Genomic DNA, 8528 nt, shown 5'->3' on the forward strand with positions numbered 1-8528 from the left:
TGTGTGATATTGTTTGATCAATAATTAACCTGCAGCAGGTTTCTGCTCCAACTCCAACACACTGAACAACCCTGAGAACAAATCAGATGATGTGGGTGTGTCTGCAAGCTTCAATAGTATTAAACACCTCACACCAGCAATGAGTCTGAAGCTCGCAGGTTAAAGGTCAAAGGTCAGCTGCCACACTGTATATAACATTTCAATATGTATACAACCTGACTGTGGGCGTGTGTGCAGCCATAAACAGTTTAAACATTAAACACTGAACCATAAAAGAAGCTTAAGCTGCAGCTCACAGGTCAAAGGTCAGCTGCTGCAGCCAGTTATGACTTTACATAAATCATCATGTTTTCCCTCTCAGCACTTGGGCTGTTTTGACTCAGCTACACTATGGGAAACGGCCAATGGTTCCACAGCTGTTCTTGTTCACAGCATCATCCAGTTAGAGAGGAAACTGTATAATGCAATGATGATGTTCCAGTGTCATGCTGCAGTTGTTGCTCCTCCTCCACATGCTTACCTGCCACAGTTTAACTCCGCCTCTTAGACAGTCATGTCACCTGATCTGCATGTTTTGTTGTACGATGACGTTGACGAGGAGGGCGAGAAAAACTAGTTTTGTCCTGCAGATGGCGATCTTGCACCGTGTTCAGCGAGCCGACACTTTGATGATGCTGCTCTACTCAACTTCCTTTTAGCCTGGGTTGGACTCTGTATGAGCAGCTTCCACTCTGGTTGTCATTGTTAAATACACTTGTTTGATTTCACTTGTAAAAGTTGGAAAATAAATATTAAATTATTTGTTGGTACATTTTTTTGCTTCATTTGAGGAATGAACTGTTAAGGTGGAGAAATGAACCAGGTTAAAATAGTCGCCCTTTAAATCAGTGCAGATGTATAATGTAATTTAAAATGTTGATAATGGTTGTAGTGGGCTTGTAGTGTAAATGTGTCTGATTAAATGTGACATTAATGGTGACGCTGCATAAACCTGATCAAACAGTTCTATTAGTGGGTCTGTGTGATCAGCATCAGTGGGTTAAGGTGAGGCCTTGACTAGCAGAACGTCATGTTGGTGTATGACAACACATGAGCCAACATCAGACTCCGAGCGCTACGATGCTAAAGATCAGAAGATCCAGTGTGACATCATCGTTACCTGGCAACAGAAGCCCTCATCTGACTTTATTGGAGGACATTTACACCAGCAACACTGTTTAGTTTGATATGACGGATTAACAACATGCTGTGATATCCAGTTCATCTGTAATAGATACTGGATCTAATCAGTCAGCAGATATTTGATCAGCTTATTTATAACTATACTAGAAACAAACACAACTGTGTTGGTGATTGATGCAAACTTGCATATCAGCCTTTTAAGGTTTTGTAGTATTGAGAACAAAGAGGTTGTGTTAGGGCTGAAAAGCCCGACTTCTTCTCCTCTGCAGGTCATCAAATGCACCACAGAAGTTTGTATTTGCACAGCCTGTATATGTTTGATGGCTTTATTATTCTCTGTTCAAAGACAATAAATGTGGAAATGTCTCATGTAGTATCAGCTTCATTTAAAATGACTGCAAACATTTAGAGAACATGTGCTGCTGTTTGTCCTACATTTCAACACTGAACTAACCCTGAAAACGTGATGGCAGGTGGCAGATTGGAGTTCACATGAAATATCGGCTGTATGAATACTGGAAAATATAGATGATACAAATATGCAGCCAAACATTTGTGGACATGGATAAACTATCTGATCCAAAAAGCAGGAAGTGACACAGCTAGAAAATGAAAGTGTGTAACAGCTGAAGTCAAATGTAATGCAGAGTTGAATCTGCACTTGGATCCATGTGTGAAAGGTCCACATGTAGGGATCACATGAGTCCTGATGTTTGTCAGTGCAGCTTGATAACTCCATCTACTGTGGGCTACATATACTGGGCTGGTAGCTCCATAGTGTTGGAAAGAAACTATTAAATGTGCATATTTTAAAATCAGAGGCTCTTCTAACACAGGAGCCATGTTGAGTTTAGATCACAGCGACCACCGGCAGTCTGAAATGGGATGAAGCCCATTGACAGCCAGCAGGTCTGAACAGGAACGCACCCATGGATAATACACCACTTTATTTGAAGACATCTGTAGCACTGCCTCAGTTCTGGATGTTTCCACAGACTCCTCTGTGCACCTAAAGAAAAGGTCAAAGGTCAGCAGCACATGTAGTTGGGACAATCCTTCATTTACAAACAACAGTCGTACAAACGATACAATTATTTTCCTCCAATTACAACTTTTCACTTGCAGAAATGGTCCTGTGTGATTTCTAGGCTGTGATATAAAACTAGTTCCTAATGGCAGCGATTCACTCAGTAAACATGTGTTTCCTTCACCAACCTCACACACAGATCCAATAAGATCAGGAAGTGGGCAGTATAGTACAATATGTGTTATTTTGTACTGTGCTGCCCAAACTAAAGATCTGCTGAAGTGTTGGAAATGATTCAGATGTTTATTTTGGACGATACAGCAGAAGATCAGACATGAAAGTGGAGATAACACAGAAGACCTGCAGCAAAGGGTCAGAGGTCAGACTGGGCCACTGGATTCAACAATGAGCCAATGATCATCAAGTAGTGACTAAAGCAGAGCCCTGACGTTCTGACATTTATCACACAGTTAGAACAAATGTCTGCTGATGACTTCATCTCATGAAATGACTGATAGATGTCAATTCATTGATCAGCTGAGCTGCTGATGCTGATCTTCATCGTGCACAGAAACATTCAGCTTGTTTCAATCAGTAAATAACTCCCACTACTCTCAGTTTGAACTGTTCCCACTCAAAATGCTGTCAGAACAATGATCATTGTAGAACTTCACAAACATCACGTGTTGTTTTCCACATGGAAGATCAGCAAACATACAGAAACTTCCTGTTGCCACACACGACCTCTAAAATCTCTTCCACGCTTTCTGTCTGAAGTCCACTCTCTGTGTCGGATCCACAGGAAACAACAAGATCTCATTAACATGGTTTTCAATGTGTCTCCTTCCAAAAAGTCCAACCAATGAACAAATGTGTATATTTGTGGAGGCCGAACAAAAGCATGACACATTTCTCTGTTTCTATAAACTGGAGTCAAACACAAATATGAAGAGTTTCATTGACAGACTCCAAAATGCCCCCGCAGTGAATCACAGGGAAATCCTACAGTGTGCCAGAGAATCTTAATGGCTCCAACATCAACACATCCACAATGTTGGATCCAGTTCTACCTCACAGAGTTACTAAGACACACCCTCTGCCAGCATTACAACAGCTCCACCTGCTTCACCTGCCTCCTCAGCCTCTGTACACCTGAAGAGAAAAGAAAGGCTCCAAAAGCTCAAATCTACAAAGGATTCATGAAGTTTCATCCAACAATAACATGTTTGCCTTCCACAGTGTGCTGTTAGACACCACTGTACCTCTGCCATTTCAAAAAGAGCAGCTTGGGAACATTTTGGCTCCAAACACTTTGTGTTTAAGTTCCTAATCTTTGTTTTCTTTGTGAACAACATCTGGAGCTTTTTGACTCATAGAAACATCATTTTGTTCTTTAGATGACAGCAGATTGGGACTGAATAATCAATCACTATCAAACCAATAAAGACAAAAATGCTGATTTTACAGGAACTTTGTTGGAGAAGCTGTAAAGACATGAAACTGGTGGAGATCCCAAACCAGTTGATAGTGCTGATTATTCCAAATAAAGCTGTTTTCCATTTGAGATGAAATGATTTTCTGTCCTGATATATAATAAAGATGTTAGTTGTTTTTGATCCCCTGGAGGATTATGGCAGTGGTGACTTTTCCCAGGAGAAGCTGGGACCCTGTTTATTAGAAGGTTTTAAAATTTCTGTACTTTCAGGTGACAGAAGGAGACATGTGGCCTGGTCAAAACACAGAGAGCTGCACTCTAAAAGATCTTTAAATATAGTAAACATACCTTGTGTGCCACAGACTGCTCCCAAACACGAGGGGGCAAATATTACCTCTAAAACACTTAAGTTGGCTCTATTAAACGTTAGATCTTTAGCTGGGAAAACATTTTTAATTAATGATTTAATCACTGAGCACAGCCTTGATTTTATGTTTTTAACTGAAACTTGGTTGGACCAAAGTAACAGTGGAGCTGTTCTCATCGAGACGACCCCTCCTAACTACAGTTTTATCAGTGAGGCCAGGGTGAGCAGGAGAGGAGGAGGGGTTGCTGTCTCATTTAACCCTTGTATGGTGTTCGTATTTTTGTTACTCAGCCAGTGTTCATGGGTCTGGTGGACCCGCTAGAGTTTTGGCTTTCCAATTAACACTATCAAACAATTTTATGTTAAATTACTCAACAGATGTTTACTTTATCCCAATTACGAGCCATGTGAACAGCAAACATGGTTAATTTTTTCCATATACCTTTGTTCGATCACATTTATGAATTAATGTGCTTCTCGTTTTTTGTCAATAAAATGTTATAAAAAAAATAAAATCAGTTCTAATCAAGTGTACATATCCTTATACCATATTTTGCAGGTTTTGATGGTATACAGGGAGTGCAGAATTATTAGGCAAATGAGTATTTTGTCCACATCATCCTCTTCATGCATGTAGTCTTACTCCAAGCTGTATAGGCTCGAAAGCCTACTACCAATTAAGCATATTAGGTGATGTGCATCTCTGTAATGAGAAGGGGTGTGGTCTAATGACATCAACACCCTATATCAGGTGTGCATAATTATTAGGCAACTTCCTTTCCTTTGGCAAAATGGGTCAAAAGAAGGACTTGACAGGCTCAGAAAAGTCAAAAATAGTGAGATATCTTGCAGAGGATGCAGCAGTCTTAAAATTGCAAAGCTTCTGAAGCGTGATCATCGAACAATCAAGCGTTTCATTCAAAATAGTCAACAGGGTCGCAAGAAGCGTGTGGAAAACCAAGGCGCAAAATAACTGCCCATGAACTGAGAAAAGTCAAGCGTGCAGCTGCCAAGATGCCACTTGCCACCAGTTTGGCCATATTTCAGAGCTGCAACATCACTGGAGTGCCCAAAAGCACAAGGTGTGCAATACTCAGAGACATGGCCAAGGTAAGAAAGGCTGAAAGACGACCACCACTGAACAAGACACACAAGCTGAAACGTCAAGACTGGGCCAAGAAATATCTCAAGACTGATTTTTCTAAGGTTTTATGGACTGATGAAATGAGAGTGAGTCTTGATGGGCCAGATGGATGGGCCCGTGGCTGGATTGGTAAAGGGCAGAGAGCTCCAGTCCGACTCAGACGCCAGCAAGGTGGAGGTGGAGTACTGGTTTGGGCTGGTATCATCAAAGATGAGCTTGTGGGGCCTTTTCGGGTTGAGGATGGAGTCAAGCTCAACTCCCAGTCCTACTGCCAGTTTCTGGAAGACACCTTCTTCAAGCAGTGGTACAGGAAGAAGTCTGCATCCTTCAAGAAAAACATGATTTTCATGCAGGACAATGCTCCATCACACGCGTCCAAGTACTCCACAGCGTGGCTGGCAAGAAAGGGTATAAAAGAAGAAAAACTAATGACATGGCCTCCTTGTTCACCTGATCTGAACCCCATTGAGAACCTGTGGTCCATCATCAAATGTGAGATTTACAAGGAGGGAAAACAGTACACCTCTCTGAACAGTGTCTGGGAGGCTGTGGTTGCTGCTGCATGCAATGTTGATGGTGAACAGATCAAAACACTGACAGAATCCATGGATGGCAGGCTTTTGAGTGTCCTTGCAAAGAAAGGTGGCTATATTGGTCGCTGATTTGTTTTTGTTTTGTTTTTGAATGTCAGAAATGTATATTTGTGAATGTGGAGATGTTATATTGGTTTCACTGGTAAAAATAAATAATTGAAATGGGTATATATTTGTTTTTTGTTAAGTTGCCTAATAATTATGCACAGTAATAGTCACCTGCACACACAGATATCCCCCTAAAATAGCTAAAACTAAAAACAAACTAAAAACTACTTCCAAAAACATTCAGCTTTGATATTAATGAGTTTTTTGGCTTCATTGAGAACATGGTTGTTGTTCAATAATAAAATCATTCCTCAAAAATACAACTTGCCTAATAATTCTGCACTCCCTGTATACTGCCTAAAGGGGCAACGGCCTCTAAATGGCATGGGTCTCACAGACCCGAACACCATACAAGGGTTAATGAATCATTTCAATGTAAGCAGCTATCTCCTGGAAGTGTTCAGTCTTTTGAATATGTGGCTTTACAGCTGAAGGTCCCATCCAAAGTTGTGTTTCTCAATGTTTACAGGCCTCCCAAATACTGCACAGACTTTTTTAATGACCTCAGTGAACTGCTGTCTGTGATCTGTGTTGATTTCGACTGTGTAATTATTGTTGGGGATTTTAACATCCATGTGGACAACCCTCAGGACAAAGAGACTAAAGACCTGAGTAACACTCTGGGCAACTTTGGGCTGACTCAGCATGTAACAGAGGCCACACATAATAGAGGACACACTCTTGACCTACTGATCTCCAAGGGCCTGAGCATTTCAAAGGTTACTGTGTCTGATGTGGGCCTGTCTGATCAGTACTGTGTTTTCTTTGAAAGTAAAATCTCAGCCCACACAAATATATCAACAGCAGTGATCACAAAACGGTGTATAACTGAACACAGTAGTGAAATCTTTAACCAGGTCTTCCCATTAACACCTGACCTGTCCAGAGGTTCAGTCAATGAGCTCGTCAATAGCTTCAATGCTAAAATGTTAAATGTAATGGACACTATTGCTCCCATTAAGGTGAAGGTTATCTCTGGAAGGAAGAAGTCTCCATGGAGAAACTCCACACTGGTGAAAAATGAAAAAAGAGAGTGTAGGAAAGCTGAGCGCAGATGGAGAAAAACAAACCTCCAGGTTCATTATGACATCTATAAAGAGAAACTTCACAATTATAACTTACAACTGAGGAGTGCAAGGAGGTCCTACTTCTCTGACATCATCACCAAAAACAGTCATAACGCTCGGGTCTTATTTTCTACAGTTGACAGGCTAACAAACCCTCCTGTGTCAGTGGCAGCTGAACTTCATTCGACCATGGCCTGCAATGACTTTGCCAAATTCTTCACAGAAAAAAATCCAGAAGATTAGACAAGTAATTAATACATCAACAGCAGATCCAGGATATGTACTGTGTCCACCGAAAAACTGCTTAAACACCATCAAACAGTTTCACCCTATTAACAGCAAAGACCTGGAGGACATCTTAGGTCAACTGAACTCCTCCTCTTGCTGTTTAGATGTCCTGACAACAAGTTTTTTAAAAAAGGTCTCAAAGACTTTGGAGTCAGACCTGTTACAGATCGTAAACTTTTCTTTAATATCAGGTGTGTTTCCAGAACCACTAAAAACTGCTGTAATTAAACCTATACTGAAAAAGGACAATCTTGACAAGACACAAATGAACAACTACAGGCTGATCTCAAATCTCCCATTTTTAAGTAAGATCATTGAAAAAGCAGTTTCTCAACAGCTCAATCACTTCTTAAAACAGAATAACTGCTATGATGCCTTCCAGTCAGGTTTTAGACAGAACCACAGCACTGAAACCGCTCTGACCAAAGTGTTTAATGACATATGTCTGAACACAGACAGTGGAACAATGTCAGTCTTAGTTTTACTGGATCTCAGTGCAGCATTTGATACAGTTGACCACAACATATTACTCAAACGACTGGAGAACTGGGCAGGTCTTTCAGGAACTGTACTAAACTGGTTCAAAACATACTTAGAAAACAGGAAATACTTTGTATCAATAGGTAACTTCACATCTGAGCAGACAAGTATCACATGTGGAGTTCCCCAAGGTTCCATCTTGGGACCCCTTCTGTTTAACATTTACATGCTCCCACTGGCACAGATTATAAAGAACAACAAACTATCATAGCTACGCAGATGACACACAAATATATATCACAATGTCACCAGGAGACCGAGGCCCTGTACAGGCTCTTGGTAAATGCATTGAGGAAATTAATGACTGGTTGTGCCACAATTTTCTCCAGCTAAACAAAAACAAAACTGAGGTAATAGTCTTTGGTGCAAAAGAAAAACGATTACAGGTCACCAGAGAATTTCAATCTATACACCTAAAAACCACAAACCAGGCGAGAAATTTGGGTGTAGTGATGGATGCAGACCTAAACTTAGAAAAACACATTAAGACAATAACAAAATCAGCTTACTATCACCTTAAGAATATTTCAAGGATAAAAGATCTGATGTCTCAACAGGACCTGGAAAAACTAGTCCATGCATTCATCTTTAGTAGGCTTACTGTAACAGCATCTTTACAGGTCTACCTAAAAAATCAGTCAGACAACTACAGCTCATTCAGAACTCTGCTGCTAGAGTCCTCACTAAGACCAAAAAAGTGGACCACATCAGTCCAGCTCTGAGGTCTTTACACTGGCTGCCTGTCCGTCAGAGGATAGACTTTAAACTTCTGATGCT

Source organism: Oreochromis aureus, linkage group 3 (assembly GCF_013358895.1).
Source record: "Oreochromis aureus strain Israel breed Guangdong linkage group 3, ZZ_aureus, whole genome shotgun sequence".
NCBI lineage: Eukaryota > Metazoa > Chordata > Actinopteri > Cichliformes > Cichlidae > Oreochromis > Oreochromis aureus.